This window comes from Sinocyclocheilus anshuiensis, unplaced genomic scaffold (genome assembly GCF_001515605.1).
Source record: "Sinocyclocheilus anshuiensis isolate Anshui unplaced genomic scaffold, SAMN03320099.WGS_v1.1 scaffold784, whole genome shotgun sequence".
Lineage (NCBI taxonomy): Eukaryota > Metazoa > Chordata > Actinopteri > Cypriniformes > Cyprinidae > Sinocyclocheilus > Sinocyclocheilus anshuiensis.
This window is the reverse complement of record NW_015554160.1, coordinates 1,148,545-1,165,054: the sequence shown is the minus strand read 5'-3', so window position 1 is coordinate 1,165,054 and position 16,510 is coordinate 1,148,545. Positions and strand designations below refer to the sequence as shown.

The following is a 16,510-nucleotide window of genomic DNA, read 5'->3' as shown; positions in this document are numbered from 1 at the left end:
TGGATCTCTCCAGCTCGGATAACTTTACCTGCATCTTTGTAGTAGTTGATCGGTTTTCAAAGGCCTGTAAACTAATTCCCCTCAAGGGTTTACCCACCTCCTTAGAGACTGCAGAATCCTTATTTCATCACGTCTTCCGCAACTTTGGTCTCCCGGAGGACATCATCTCCGATCGTGGGCCCCAGTTTATATCCCGGGTTTGGAAATCATTCTTCAAGCTCCTAGGCGTTACCATCAGCCTTTCCTCTGGTTACCATTCCCAAACCAACGGCCAGACTGAGCGAAAGATTCAAGAAATCGGGAGGTATCTGTGGTCATACTGTCACGACAACCAACACAGCTGGAATCGATTCCTACCCTGGGCCGAGTATGCTCAAAACTCTCTGAAGCAACCCACCACAGGATTAACACCTTTCCAGGGTATACTCGGCTTCCAACCCCCCTTGTTTCCCTGGACTGAGGAACCATCCGAAATTCCAGCTGTGCATCACTGGTTCCGAGTGAGCGAGAGAGTATGGGACTCCGCTCAGGTCCACCTGCAGCAGGCAGTGCGTAGACAAAGACTTCGCCGACACCAGACGTTCCCCCACTCCTGTCTATCGTCCAGGGGATAAGGTTTGGCTTTACACTCGGGACCTACGTCTTCGCCTGCCTAGCAAGAAGCTGAGTCCCCGCTATATAGGTCCATTTACCATCCAGAGGCAGATCAATGAAGTCACTTACTTGTTAACTCTTCCAGCCCAGTATCGTGTTCACCCATCCTTCCATGTTTCGTTACTCAATCCCTTCTCTCCCTCTGCCTCAGGTCCCGTGGAAGCCAAAGTACCTCTTCCTCCCCAAATCATCGAGGACCCTACCATCAACAGGGTCCGAGAGATCCTGGATTCCCGGCGACGAGGCAGCCATGTGGAGTACCTTATCGACTGGGAAGGATACGGCCCGGAGGAAAGATCTTGGGTCGCTCAGGATGATGTGCTAGATCCTTCTCTGTTGACTGAGTACCATCACAGTCACCCGGATCGCCCAGCGCCCGTGGTCGCCCTCGTCGCCGTGTGCGGGCGTCAGGAGCCGCCCATGGAGGAGGGGGTACTGTCAGGGATTCAGCCACACCGCCCGTCTCGTTAACCAGGTCACTCTCACCTGCCTACTAATCACTGCCACCTGTCCCTGCCAATCAAGTTCCCTTTATCTCTGCATTCTCCCTCTGTATCACTGTCTGGTCTCGTAGCTTCAATGCTGACTTACCTGACTCCCTGTATGTCTGCGTACCGACAAACTCCTACTAGGATTACCTCTTCGTGCTCCAACGCTCCGTCGTTCCCCGTGGCTCATCTGGAAGAAGGAACAAGACGTTACTTCGATCAGCTAAGCCTTTCAGTTTATCAGCTATCCGTATTCCTCCTGTTTGGATTGTTGACCTGTATTCTCCTGACTCCTTCGTCATTAAACCTGTTGTTTTGTCACGCATCCTTGTGTCTCCTGAGTATTTGCTGACAGTGACGTAGAAAGGGGATCTTATTATAATATTACCACCCCTTAAGTTTCCACCCACGGCAAAGCCATTTTGTTTTTGTAAGCAACAACGGCGTACCAGTTCTAATGCCAAAGCATGAGAACTGTTCTGTCTTTTGGCTGCACTGACGAGCACAGAACACTATTTAGATATATTAACATATCACCAGGTCACTACTGATTCCCACCCCTATTATATTGTTTATAATTTTAGACCTGGGATGCACTGTGAGTTCCCAGAGGCATCACACACACATACTGTATCATAGACAGTATTTAGTATGATTGGTATGCTTTTTCCTCACTAGGACCCAAAAAAATGTCCCCACAAGATAAAAAATGTTAGGTATTACTATGCTTGTGTGGATATTTGGTCCCCACTGTGTTGTGAATACAAGGACCAAACACTCACAGAGCAGGGTATGGGTCAGATTACAGACATTTTGTCAACAGAGTCCTTCTACACATTCTGCCACACCTTTAACTCATTAGCGCTAATCAATAATGCAGTGCTCCCGGCACATTTATCTCACTGTTTCTGTTGCCGTGGCAACATAACAACCACAGCATTGAGGGAGATGAAAAGATCAGTCAGATGAAGAGAACAGAAAAAAAATCAGATTAAGAGATGGGAACTACTGAATCAAAGAGCCAATTTTATTCTAATGTGGCACCAAGACGTCAACATATAGAGGTGAAATATCTCCCACCTCTGTAATTCAGTTTGAGCATCTTGCCATGTAGCAGATGCCTCTTATGCAAAGCCAATTACAATTGTGGAACCACCTACCTGCAGGAAGCTGACATTGCCAAAAAGCACAATAGATCAGGTGATCTGAAGTTCACCCTGACTTGTAACTGAACTGGCTACCACCAGCATCCATGCCATTATTTCTGCTTTTGCAATTCTTTATTAATTTAGGATATGACCTCGCTCTGACTCAGGGTCAGTACTTCATCGTCTTTTGTAACATCAAACCACCAGATCTGCCAGATCTCTATACTGCTGCCTATGGAGTAAAAAAAGAGCTTGTCTTTCAGCCCAGTCATTGAATCCAAGTGGGCGTTCTCAGTTCGCTCTGACACAGAGGACCAGCTGTTCTCAAGGGGAACAGTCACCTGTACCTAAAGGATATGCCTTCACAAAACCAACCTAAAACGTAAGAACTTCACCCTCACACTGCTAAACATTTGGAAAACATCTGGAATTGCATCTTTATATCATCCTAGGTCTGGTCTGGCCCTTTATTTCTCATTTCATCTAATTTTTGTTGTTTCACTAACTCAACTCTTTAGTAATGAGATTAGATGCAGAGGAAACTTTTACTTCTCGTTTCTCACAATAAGCTCACTTGTGTTTTCTCTAGAATTACAGAAGATATCTCAACATTAAAGTCTGCTTATATACATAATGTTTCTTTATTACTTGAACTAAACCATTAATCAATCATTTTCATATATAAACTAGACTGACTGAAATCACAGCAGTCCGATTTTTGACTATTTGATGCAATTGACCCTTCGCAAGTAGCCCTGATGTTACACACCCCGGTACAGTAGTGATGGAAAAGAGAGAAAGAGAAAAAGAAAGAGAGAGAGAGAGAGAGAGACCCTTGGCAATGAGCTTGATTGACAGGTGATCTGACCAATCATAACGCCAAATCCGCCATATTGTCCGACAAGCAAATCAGACAGGAGAGTAGATTAACTTCGGTGGACTTGAAAATTGTGTCTTTCCGGAGTTGAAATAAAATGCGTTCTGAAGTTAATTTATGTTTATTTCATGCTTTAAGTAAATATGAAAAGACAGTTGGTTCACGTGCCACTTGAACTGAAGCACTACAGTGATCTGTCACAACACATTAAAGAGCCACAAAATGGTATTTATTGTTTGAATTTCTTTAAAAAAATGACAAAATTGGAAAGCTTTGTTTCTTACCAGAAGTAACCTGCTCTGTCTTGTCTATCGGCGTGTTGTCAGTTTTCTCTTTGCTCCGCGATGTATTTTTTTACTGCATGAGAACATGATGTGTAGTGTGAGAGCACACTATTTAGAGTCCCAGCCTCAGAGGAGACCAGAGCAGTGGATTTATTGATTTATTTACTGTATATTACGCTGCTGCCAAACAGATTTAATATAATGTTTACCTTCACAGACATAACCGACTGTTTTTGTAACTCGTGTGTTTTTAACAAACTTGTGTATATTTCACAGTTTAAGCGTAATAAGACATGAAAGAAAACTTAGTTTAGTGTGACAGATGCTTTCTATGTGCGTTTTTTGGATGTGTGTGTGCTCAGAAAACCATATATCATTTAATATGCTGATTTGGTGCTCAAGCAACATTTTATTTTATTATTATCAATGTTGAGAAAAGTTGTGCTGCTCAATATTTTGGTGGCCGTTGTGATACATTTTTCTTTGATGAACAGAAAGTTCAAAAGTCTACTCTCACAGTTGATGAATTTAATGCATCCTTGCTGAATAAACCTATTAATTTTTTTTTTTTTTTAATGTAACTTTTTAAAAATTAAAGTGGAACATGATGTGTAGTGTCAGAGCGGCATGGCTTGTCAGACATAGCAACAGTAACTAAGGAGGGCGGGTTTTTGCGAAGGGTCAGTTGTAGCTCATCTTTTTCTAGCAGGTATTGTGCGCATGCACAGAAAGACAGAGATACATGCAAGGAACGCAATACAAGCTAGATATTGTACCAATCTGTATCAAATATTCATTTGTTGTTAGACATATAGCGCCGTTACGCCCCGGGCGTCCCGAGTTTGAGTTCCGATACTTTCCTATCCTAGTAAAAAGGCAAAAACGCCAAAAATAAATCTCAAAAAAGCAACATTCATTTTGTGTAATGCATACTTGCCATATGTGACCCTGGACCACAAAACCAGTCTTAAAGGGATTTAAATGACTTGTTGTGGTTTTACTTTCCCCACATTTCTTTCTTTACAAAGCTCTCCTCCCTGAAAACCTTTTCATTTGGATTTGTTGTTGTGTGGTGAGCGAGTGTGTCTTTTTTTTTTTTCCTCTGTTGTTTACGTATCATTCTTTCTTTTCTCTTTTTTTCTTTCTGTCTGCTCTTTTCCATGACTGACAGAGGGCATTATTGGTAAACAAATCCATTTTTCATTTATACGCTCTTCGTTATATCCGAACTGTTCTCCTTCTTTGTAAATAATTGTGTAATTTATCTAGATTTTAAGGATTTATTAGAAACATCTGAGACCAAGCTGACATATTAAACAGTCCTAAGAAAGGCATTAAGTCTCATGAGGTTTAAAATTAGGTCATTAAAAAAATGTGACTATTCAAATATTTCATAATGAGCACGCCTACAAGATTCAGATCACATGTTTTATGAAGGAAAGTGATCTGATGACTGCCCTATAAATAAACAGGACATCCCAGAATCCTAACAACCCAAGTCTACACTATACACAAAGGGATTTCTGCACCAAATCCCTAAAGAACATAAGACAACAAAAGGATTTCTGATAGGTTAGCTGATTTTATAGGTGAACAATGAACTTTACACAGCACCTCCCTTCTGCTTTCTGTCTTCCATCTCATCTCCTGTGTGACATGATCTCTATACTGGAAAACGAGAGCGAGCACATAAATATAAGCCCTTTTAACTTCCAGCAGACATGTAAACACAGGCCGGGAAGATTCGTAATGTTCCATAGACAAAGAGAGAGAGGAAGAGGAAGGAGCGCAGTAGTTCACTCACGGTTTACTTTGTCCAGAGTCCTCTCTCCAGCCATAAAAGGCAAAAGTCTTCAGGCCTTGATCTCACTCTCAGCCAGCTGAAAGCTCTTCACAGGCTCTTGACCAGGCTTGACTTGTTCTCAAATGCTTGCTACACAAGATATCCAGAAAGCCAGCAATGCAAGCCACTATTTATGGAACCAACAGTGCCTAAACTACACACACCTGAAGGTCAGAGAGCAAACTCCCTTCAGAGTCTCCTCTCAATGGAATCACAGAGGAATGGACAAAAATTGTTTCTCAGTATGCACCTCAGAAAATGAAGCAGTGTGGAAATTATCAAGGAGAGAGAGAGGAGAAAAGAGAAGGCCCTTCTGAGATCTAGAGCGCTGATTAAATCCGGAAAATAAAGGAAGCCTGTGTTCTTAGAGTAACCGGACAAAATTACCTCAGAACACAATTACACAATTATGTGAAGTCGGTTTTTCATAGCCAACAGCGTAAGTCAAACCATGAGAAGAGATTTTTTTTATGAAAATATAAAGTGCAAATACACTGAAACAAGAAAACAAGGCCAGAGAAAGACCACATTTAGATGGCAATCTGAAGGAAGACACGACTGTGTATGCGAGAGAGGAACAAGAAAAGAGAGAGAGAAGAAAGATAAAAATACAACATAAATGAAAGTGTGTGAGACAGAGAATGAATCAAGATATACCTGGGCTCAACTCCTCTTTCGGTTTCTGTTCTTGCAGATTCCTTGTACATTTCCCCTTGATGTGGTTTTGAACAGAACAGGAAGGAGAATTCTGTTGAACCTCAAGCATGCAGCATGAGCAGCGTGTGCTTTTCTGTGGCTACAGGGGAAATTGCAGAAAAAGAAAAAAAAAATCACAAGCATTTTAGTCCTGTTTTCCAGTACAAATATTAAATCCTCTAAAAAAAGAAATTGTGCATATGATAATAATCAGAGATTGTATCTGGAAATAAAGGAATAGTTCATAAAATGAAAATTCTGTCATTATTTACTTTCCCTAACAGAACTGTAAATCATATGGCTTTCTTTCTTAGAAAATAGTATAATTTTAGAAACATGTCTAACCTTTTCAGTAATTAAAAATAATGGGGACTGGGAATAAGAACAGTTTAGTAAAACTATTAAACATTTTTGTTCTTTGTTAATAATATATAGTAATAAAATAAGGCTGAAATAAAATAAAATATAAATAATAGATTAAAAACATAAAAATAAGAAATGTTGCCTTTCCAACGAACTGAAATCAAATGAGTTTAATCTGAAGTACCAAAATATAATAAAATGACAAAGCACAATAACTACTAAAACTTAAACTACGATAAAAATGAAAACGGAAAAACTAAAATAAAAACTTTTCTGTTTTAAGTATAAATTACAATGCTTAGTAAGGTTTTTCTTAAAGGGGTCATATGATGCGATTTCAAGTTTTCCTTTCTCTTTGGAGTGTTACAAGCTGATTGTGCATAGATAAGATCCCTGAAGTTGCAAAGACTAAAGTCTCAAAACCAAAGAGATATACTTTATCAAAGTTAAGACTCTGCCACGCCCCCCTAAAACGGCTCGTTCTAACACGCTCCTACATATCTACCTCACTATGTGGAAATATTTGCATAATGCCGCCCAAATGTGCACGCAAAGAAAGAAGGCGTGGTTTCAGTAACCGCAGTTAGTGTTGAAGCAGCCATGTGAGGGAGACGCTGTGTGTTTCTAGGCAAAAGCGTTATTTGGCCTTCCGGAAGTAGATGCATTTAGGAATCTTTAAGATGACTTACAACAGAACAGCAATGCATTTTATGGACGACTGTTTCGTGAACCTAGGAGAGGAGGTAATTCTGACTTTGCTATGACAATCTGGCGCTTCTGAATCAGCTACTGTTTTGTTATTAGTTTAAGTATTTGCTATTGACTGTTCAAATGCTGAGTTTTGCGCATCCTGTGTGTGTGCGCGAGCGAGCGAGCGAGCGAGAGAGAGAGAAAGAGAGAGAGAGCGAGAGAAAGCGAGAGAAAAAGAGAGAGAGAGCGTGAGAGAGAGAGAGAGCACGAGAGAGCAAGAGAGAGTGCGAGAGCGAGCGCGAGAGAGTGAGAGAGAGAGCGCGAGAGAGAGAGAGAGAGACAGAGAGGGGGTCACATCACAAACACATACCAGCTTCATCACTGTCACGCGACTGTTCCCATTTTGGGCTCTGTCTTTACATTTATTTTGAAAGATGAAGCGATTATGGTAAGGGGCGTTACATTTCCGACGAGTGCTTGTGGTGTTCGGCCAATCACAATGCACTGGGTCAGCTGGCCAATCAGAGCAGACTGCGCTTGTCGGAAGGAGGGACTTTGTAGAAAACGAAGCGTTTGAGAGAGGCGGGGCATAGAGGACCTACAATAATGTACAGTATTTGAAAAATAATGTGTTTTTTGAACATTAAAGCATGTCAACATATTCGGTTACACCAAATACACAAAATAATGATCTTTAAAAAAGCATCATATGACCCCTTTAAAACAATAAAAAAATCTATGAAAAATAACATTAAATACATTTGTTTATATAAGTAAATCTAGTTATCTAAATTAAAAGTTAATAAGCTTAAAAATATCTCGATTAAAATAATCCTGAAAACATGTTATATTATATTATGGAACATTTTTATATATCAAGTACACGTTTTAAGAATTTTTAGATATTTTTACTGACATACAACACAGAAATGCTGATTAAGAAAGTGTTTTTCAGTGCTTTCTGACCCCACACATTTATGGCAGAGAGCGAGATCTTGACTCTCCACTGACACACTCGCACTTCCAAGTTAAACATACGCATTCATGCATGTTTGGCTACAGTGGGAGCAAGACTTGTTTACACACTGTCCTTTTACAGAACACAGGGCTCTTTCATATCCAGATCAGAACAAGAAATTCACAGTCTTGTCCAAGAGCACACGTGACGTAACTGTGACGCTCCACCCAGGCAATGTTTAAGGAGGAGAAGGAGTCACCTCATTATGATACCAGACTTCAGAATGACTGTGTGTCTGCGAAGTGCTCTTCTGGGTCTGTACATTTTTAGCCACACAAGCTTATCAACACATTCTGGAACTTTCTGTAATTCACAGCTGACCTCGAGTAAGGCATCTAGCAAATCATTGACTAATGTACTCTGGATTACATGACCTTCAAAGGAAAACTTTCTCACACATTTGTATGAGAGCACTGGTGTGAGGAACTTGTCGCAAGTGTGATTTGACACATTTAGGGAAGTGCAGAAAGAGGAAGGAAGGTGAACGAAACAAATGAATTTCAAGCCTTACAATGCTCATAATCACATGGTTTACTTCATGAGAAGTGCACGTGTGTTTAAGAATAATGCTGCAATAAATAGACTGCTCAATCATCAGCAGTGACCAAATGAGATAAAGTGAGGCAAACTTCCGCTTATGTATAATTTAATAACTGACAGATAAAGAAGCTCAACATTTCACAAGGTGTATTTCAGCCCTAAACCTTACAGCACCTCAAACTTTCCTCTGGTTCAGTGTTCTTTGTCTCACTTCCACCTGGCAAATCACAACATCAGTGTGACTACTTAAGAACAACTACGCCCCCTTGTGGACAATATGAAATATGTGATCAGCTGTGTAAAGAACGTTTTTTCACATTTAAGAGCTGCTGACAATCTGGAACTCTCAACTGAGAGACCTGACTTAGAAATCCTAGTAGTAAGTCTATCCAGTAAATGGTAGGGTGCCAGAATTGGGCTAGTAATTAGCTTGTTGTGTACATGTGTTTGTTATTATTTGTGGTAGCAGATGGATTGGCAGATTGAAGTGTCAGGTGTGTGTTAGCTGTAAGAGTGTGAACACAGGTTTCTACAGTAAACTGATTAACCCTGAACACATACACATCGAGTTTAACAGCACAAACAAACACATGCATTCACTAGGCACACAGTTTTATATGCAAGGTTTAAAAAAAGAAACAGTCACACTGTGAGATATCAAGCCACAATTATAATCCATAATGTCACATCATTGAGATGGAAAGCCTCAATTATAACAAAAAATGCAATTATGAGATATAAAATTGCAATTATGAGAAATTAAAGGGATAGTTCACCCAAAAATGAAAATGTTGTCATCATCTAATAAAAATAGTCATTTAAGTAGTCAAATGTCGTTCCAAACCTGTATGAGTTTCTTTCTTATGTTGAACACAAAAGAAGATATTTTGATGAATGCTGGTAATCAAATAGTCCCCATTGACTTCCATAGTATTTCTCACCCTACTATGGAAGTCAATGGAGACCAACAAGTGTTTGATTCATCACAATTCTTATTTTGAACTTACAAAATGACTTACCTGTGTAAGTTTCTTTCTTATGTTGAACACAAAATATCTTCTTTTGTGTTCAGCATAAGAAAGTTTCACAATTTGAGTTGAATTATTGAAATAAATGAACTTTTCCACGACATTCTAATTTATTGAGATGCACCTGTACATGGGTTTGGAACGACATTTGACTATTTAAATGACTATTTCTATTAAATGATGACAACGTTTTCATTTTTGGGTGAACTATTGCTATTCGCATTTGTTAGAAACAATGTCATAATCATCAAAAAAATAAACTTGCAATTGCAAGTTGTTAAGTCCCATTTTCAAGATAGTCGCAACTGTGAAAAATATTATTGTAACTGTGAGATATTGTAACAAAGCTGGAGTTATGAGAAATAAAGATGCAATTGTAAAATAAGAAATCACAATTATGAGAAATTAAGTCACAATTGCGGGAAATTAAGTCTTAGTTACAATAAATATACTTACAATTGCAAAATATTAAGTCACAACTGCAAGAAAGTCAATTGTAAAAAATAATGTTGCACTTGTGAGATACAAAGTTTCAAGACTTAACTGCAACAAAAGTCATAATTATAAGAGATAATGTTGAATTGTGAGTTATTGCGATTATGAAAAATAATATTGTAAATAATATTGTATGTATTCCTTATTTTCTATTTATTTGTGACCCTGGACCACAAAACCTTAAGGGTCAATTTTTTGAAATTGAGATTTATACATAATCTAAAAGCTGAATAAACAAGCCATTGATGTATGGTTTGTTAGGATAGGACAATATTTGGCCGAGATTCAACTATTTGAAAATCTGGAATCTGAGGGTGCAAAAAAATCAAAATATTGATTAAATCGCCTTTAAAGTTGTCCAACTGAAGTCCTTAGCAATGCATATTACTAAAAAAAATTACGTTTTGATATATTTACGGTCGGAAATTTACAAATTATCTTCATGGAACATGATCTTTACTTAATATCCTAGAGATTTTTGGCATAAAAGAAAAATCGATAATTTTGACCCATACAATGTAATGTTGGCTTCTGCTACAAATATACCCATGCGACTTGAGACTGGTTTTGTGGTCCAGGGTCATAATTTACACTGAGGAGTAAATGAGACTCTGTAGTGTTCTCAATAGTGCTATCATGTTTAATATATGTAACTGTGATAGTTATAAAATAAAATAAAATCCACCAAACACCTTTAGCTGCTGAACCCTTTCACATTCCTGGACTCACGCTGTAATTGACATTGTTGTTAAGCTCTAAATCTAATTTGACGTTTAGAATGGGACTGTTCACTTTAAATCACATTTGAAGGTGTAAATCAGGGTTTAAAAATATATGGAACATATGGTGAACAGGCATGGGCCTCTAAACCGTGACCCTTTGGAGCTGATCCTCAGGGATAAACTGTGATTGGCACATCTAAATGTGTGAATATGTGGTGAGAAATCCTAACCTACTGTAGTATGTCAGTCCCTCACCTGAGAGGAGCTAACGAAATCAAGAGGCGAAAGGAAGCAGAGAAATACTTATCTGAAGGTATATGAAAGCAGATTCACGAGCTGTGCTGTACTGAAGAATAAAGCGCCTGGACCATGACCACGATACTGCGCAGAGAGGCTGCAGCCGAGTGAACTTCAGGCTCTGTTTGGAGAGGAGAAGGATTATTTGTGCTCTCTCAATGATATTGTTCATCACACAGAGGTAGATATCTGACTGTAAAATGTAAAAGACTAATTCACCTCGTAATTAAGCATTTTCAGGTGAATTGATACAGAAACTCTGTAATGGAAGAACCACTTTATATACTTTTTAATATTGTACTGTAATATTTGAGGTAATTTTGGTTTAAATTTATAATTTGAACAGTAGTTTGCTTACAGTTTGCTTGCTTTTGGTCTCTCAGGAGTGTGAGCTGCAGTCAGAAGGTGATAATATAGAGGCGTGCGACTTGAGTTCTCTTTCTGTTCTTGACTATGGGCAGCTATGTGCAGCCCCTCATCTGCAGGGACCTGTGTTCTCCAAACAGCAATACAACACCAAACTAGAGGAGCTAAAGAGAGAACACCTGGGAAACATAGCTGACCTGGAAAAAGTCCACCTGAGCCAAACCAAACCTGGTCAGAGAGAAAGACAGCTTATTGCTTGCTGGAGACAAAATGGAGAAGATACAGAGAGGTCTGCAATAAACAAATAAAAAAAAAAGGAATGTATCAAACAAAATAATTGTCATTATTAATAAATTTTGAAGATTTTTTTGTGGCTAAATTGAAATAAATTACTATAAAAATTATATTTTCCAACATCCAACTACTTAAAACTAGGAAACTGATGGTTTATATTCAAAGTAACGTGCTCTCTTCACTAAATTGTATCTAAAACCTCAGATTACACACATGGTGTTTGATCCCTGACCTTTGACCTCTTGCATTAGTGAACAGGTGGAGCTCATCCAGATTGGGAGAAAGGCTTCAGTGGGCCGTCTGAAGAATGGTGTTTCTCACCTGAAGTTAAAGGTCAGTGAGTGAGCCTGGAGAGCTGAGCTGAACTTACTCAAGGATTTGTTCATCAAATATTTTAAAACTCTCAGAAAACAGACATAACTGAAGTTGTTTATAAAGTGCGCATCAGACTGAACAAGCTGTTTTTAGGTACTTGAGAAGCCCAGACTTTAAAAGTACTTTGTTTACTTAAGGTTGTTATGGTGCACAGTCAGTATATATGCAGATTTGGATACATTATAAATATGTGCATTACAAAACCCCTCAAATTAGTCACCAGTCTAAATTTATTCAGCAACATTCAGTGGCATTTCTAGTAACCTGTACTGTCTATAAGAAGAACGGAGACAGTTTCCACTGAAAATACCATTATGAGTCAGCACATGGTTACTTTCAGATGCTTTGTAGGAGGAGTTGAGAGATCCACACAGTTCTTGAGTGTTAATGTCACTAATCAATCTACTAAGCAAATTTGTAATATTAATCATGTGAACCACTTTTGTACAGATCATCAGGTGATCTTGCTTCCACTGAAGCACAAGATCCTCTTTGGATCATCCTCAAATCATGCTGGAGAATATGATCATCAGGTCAGGTGTTATACAAACTTGTGGAGGTCATGCAGCTCAAGTATTGCTGTCATTAAAGCAAAACGGGGACAAAATAAATACTTACATTCTGAAATTCATGTTAATAATATTAATGTTTACTAAATTTTTGTCATTCAAAATGTTATGCAGATAATGTAATTTGGGGAAAAAAAACTGAAAGTAATGAAACTGAGGAAAAAAACTTAAAATCGCTGTAAATCATTTTTTTTTTTCAACATTTTTGACTTCAAGATCCACCTTTGTCCAAGACAATATTCAAAGTCCCTTCAATCATGCATTTCTGTTGTACTATAAATAAACTAATAAATATATTATGTCAATTTAATTTGGTACATTTGTATTTTAAAATTGTAATTATATTATCATAGCTAAATATTTTAAAGATTTATGTTTGGCCCTGGACATTTGCTGAGGTTCCTTAGTTGAGAACCACTGCTCTAAATTATAATTCTTAAAGGGATAGTTCACCCAAAAATGAAAATTTTGTCATGAATTACTTACCCTCATGTAGTTTCAAATCCGTAAGACATAGTAGTTCATCTTCATAGCACAAACCTTAGTGATATTTTTGATGAAATCCGAGAGCTTTCTGACCCTGCATAGACAGCAACGAAACTACCACATTCAAGGCCCAGAAAGGTAGTAAAGACATTGATAATATAGTTCATGTGACATCAGTGGTTCAACCATAATTTTATGAAGCTATGAGAATACCTTTTTTGTGAAAAGAAACAAAAATGACTTTATTCAACAATTCTTCTCTCCTGCGTCAGTCTTTGATGCATGATCATGAGAGTTCCACGATGCATGCATGAGGTGCTGCCGACGCAGGAGCTGGCGTTCTGACGTAGAACCCAGATGCGCTGCTGCTTGTTTACAAGCAGAGGAATACACACGCATGGTACTCTTGTGAACATGTGTCAAAGTCTGACACGGAAGAGAAGAAATTGTTGAATAAAGTCATTATTTTTGTTTTCTTTGCGCACAAAAATTATTCTCATAGCTTCATAAAATTACGGTTGAACCACTGATGTCACATGGACTATTTTAACGTTGTCCTTACTATCTTTCTGGCCCTTGAACGTGTCAGTTGTTGTTGTGCTGTCTATGCAGGGTCAGAGCTCTCGGATTTTATCAAAAATATCTTGATTTGTGTTCCAAAGATGAACGAAGGTCTCACATGTTTGGAATGACATGAGGGTGAGTAATTAATGACAGAATTTTAATTTTTGGGTGAACTAACCCTTGAAACCCATGAAACTCTAAACCATTTTTTTTTTAGATACTTATGCATTGCACATTACTGAAAACAATGTCACATCACATATTATTTTGACCATTTATTGTTCTGATTTAAAAATCAAAACTGCATTTAAGTCTGAATCGCAAATTGTTACAATGAGTTGCAGAGAACAGTACAAAAATCTAACATTTAATTCGATTTTCTTTCAAAACAGGCTCGGCAGAACTCCTTAGAGGAGCAAAGGAAGTTGTCTCACTCTCAGCAGAACTCATCTCACAGTGCAGCCAATCAGGGGATGGACAGCCTGAGACAGAATTCCAAAGTAACCATTCCCAAACCGTTTCGCATGATGCTTCGTGAAGAGGATCGCAAGCGGCGCAATGTGAAAACCCGCTCTGAGATGGAGCTAGAAAATGAGAGACTGAAGAAAGAACTGGAAGAGCTAAAAGAATGTAGCAAAAAGTTTCGCGCTAAACCAGCCCCGCCTCCACTTATTTGCTCTTCTATGACACCATCAAAAAGGGCCCAAATAAGCTCCAGCGGCAAAAAAATCAAATCAACCAAACAGATCACCATGGAAACCAACACAAACAAGGCACCCAACGCCAATCCCCACCTCTTCCGCAACCGCCATTTAGCTTCATTGAAAGAGAGCGAAAGAAAAGAGAGAAAAAACTAGCGGATGAGCTAAACAACCTGACTCCCAAAGCAGAACAAAGGGCGTTCAAAGCGAGACCCGTACCGAGGTCTCTATATAGGCCCAGCTCACCAACCTGCCAGATATACGAGGCAGTTAATCTGAATCACAGAGGCTCAGCACTGCCTCCTAGCATTCTGGATGACACACTGCAGGAGGAAGAGGAGGCCGAAAATGAGTATGATGATGAATTTTCAAGGCCACAGAGCACAGATATATCACACTGCAGCAGCAACCTCAAGAAATGGAAGAACAAGGCTGCACTGCAGGTGGAGGAAGAGATGGAGAGAAAGAGGAACAGAGAAAGAGACAGAGACTGGTCCTACTTTCATCCCCTATGCAGGACCAGCCTCTGCCACAGCCAGGAACCCCTGAACACCTGCAAGAGTGACTACATCAGCGTTTAAAAAATGACACAGATAGAATAAACCACAGCCTACAATACAAAATTTATCATCAGTACTATAACTCTATAACTACAGGGTGTAATAGAAACAGATATTGTTTTGGTTTTTCATTGTGTTACTTTGGATAAAAAAAATCATGTAAACAATAAATAAACTCATAAACTGATTATTTAATAGTCTCTGTTACATGTCTTGTCTTGACTGAACGCGTTTTCAGCTGGATTTTAAATGATTGCATCGAATAACTGAAATGACTTTGGGTGTCAAGTTCATTACTTTGTAAGCGGTGCTTTATCTTTATTGTTCCCTTAGTTAAGTTAAAGGGGTCCTATTATGCTTTTTCACTTTTTCAACTTTAGTTAGTCTGTAATGTTGCTGTTTGAGCATAAAAAAGATCTGCAAAGTGACAAAGATCAAAGTCCATTTCAAAAGGAGATATTTTATTGAACAGAAATCACAACGCATATGTTCCGGGATTTATATCACATAATCACATATATCACTTATATCACAAATATCGACGAATGGGACGAGACCTGGTTGAGCTGCACTAGAGAAGGCAACGGGTGTTATCACTGTGTCGGGGACACACTAGCTTTCCCAAGGCACACGAAGAGTGGTTACAATCATCCGGGTTTCAAGACTTTGTAAAAGAGCATAATAGGACCCCTTTAAATATATTATCAGGACAGTTTTAAAGTGAGAACACTTAAAGGAATAGTTCACCTTAAAATGCATTTCTGTCATAATTTCCTCACTGTCATGTTGTTTCTAACCTGTGATGATTTCATTTCTTCTATAGAACATGGACATGCAGCACCGTGCTGGTCATTCTAGTGCATGCAATTGCAATTGGAGCCTTTAATCTTCCAAAAAAAGACAAAAGCATCATTAAAGTATCATAAAAAGTGGCCCAAATGACTCCTCATATGACTCTTCTGAAGTCATACCATAGCTTAGTGCGAGAAACAGACTAAGATTTAAGTAATTTACTGATAATCTATCAGTAATTTTCAGTTAACTGTGGTGATAATTAAGTCAAAACAATTCATACATAAATTGAACACTTTGCCTCATGAACTCTTATGATCTCCTATGGACGCATGTCAACATTTTCAGTGAGTAACAACTTAAATGTTTGTCTGTAACTCATATAAAGCTATTGTATGACTTCAAAGGTTCTATGTACAACTTTTATGATAATTTTACAGTGCTTTCAAACCTTGAATGCTTCTTTACCCATTCATTAAAAAAATAAAAAGATCATTGGGGCAGTACCCTTTCAAAGGTTACTAATCTCTACACTTTATCTACTAATATGTACTTAAAAGTACTAATGTGTACCTTTAAGGTATTCATATGTACCATTCAAGGGTAAATAAGGTACAAAGATGTACCTTTTAGCTTTTGTACCTTTAGGATGTGGCAGCT

The 16,510-nt window shown here is 38.5% G+C and overlaps 1 protein-coding gene across 1 annotated transcript in view; it reads right to left on the bottom strand.

The window, feature by feature from the left end:
- LOC107670832 (N-acetyllactosaminide beta-1,3-N-acetylglucosaminyltransferase 2-like) overlaps positions 1–6,080 on the bottom strand; it is a 49,560-nt gene extending 43,480 nt beyond the window's left edge. The window contains exon 1 of the transcript XR_001632126.1: positions 5,952–6,080. The gene's annotated coding sequence lies outside the window, so the exon portion shown is untranslated. The remainder of the gene's footprint in view (positions 1–5,951) is intronic.
- Between the last annotated feature and the right edge of the window lie 10,430 nt (positions 6,081–16,510).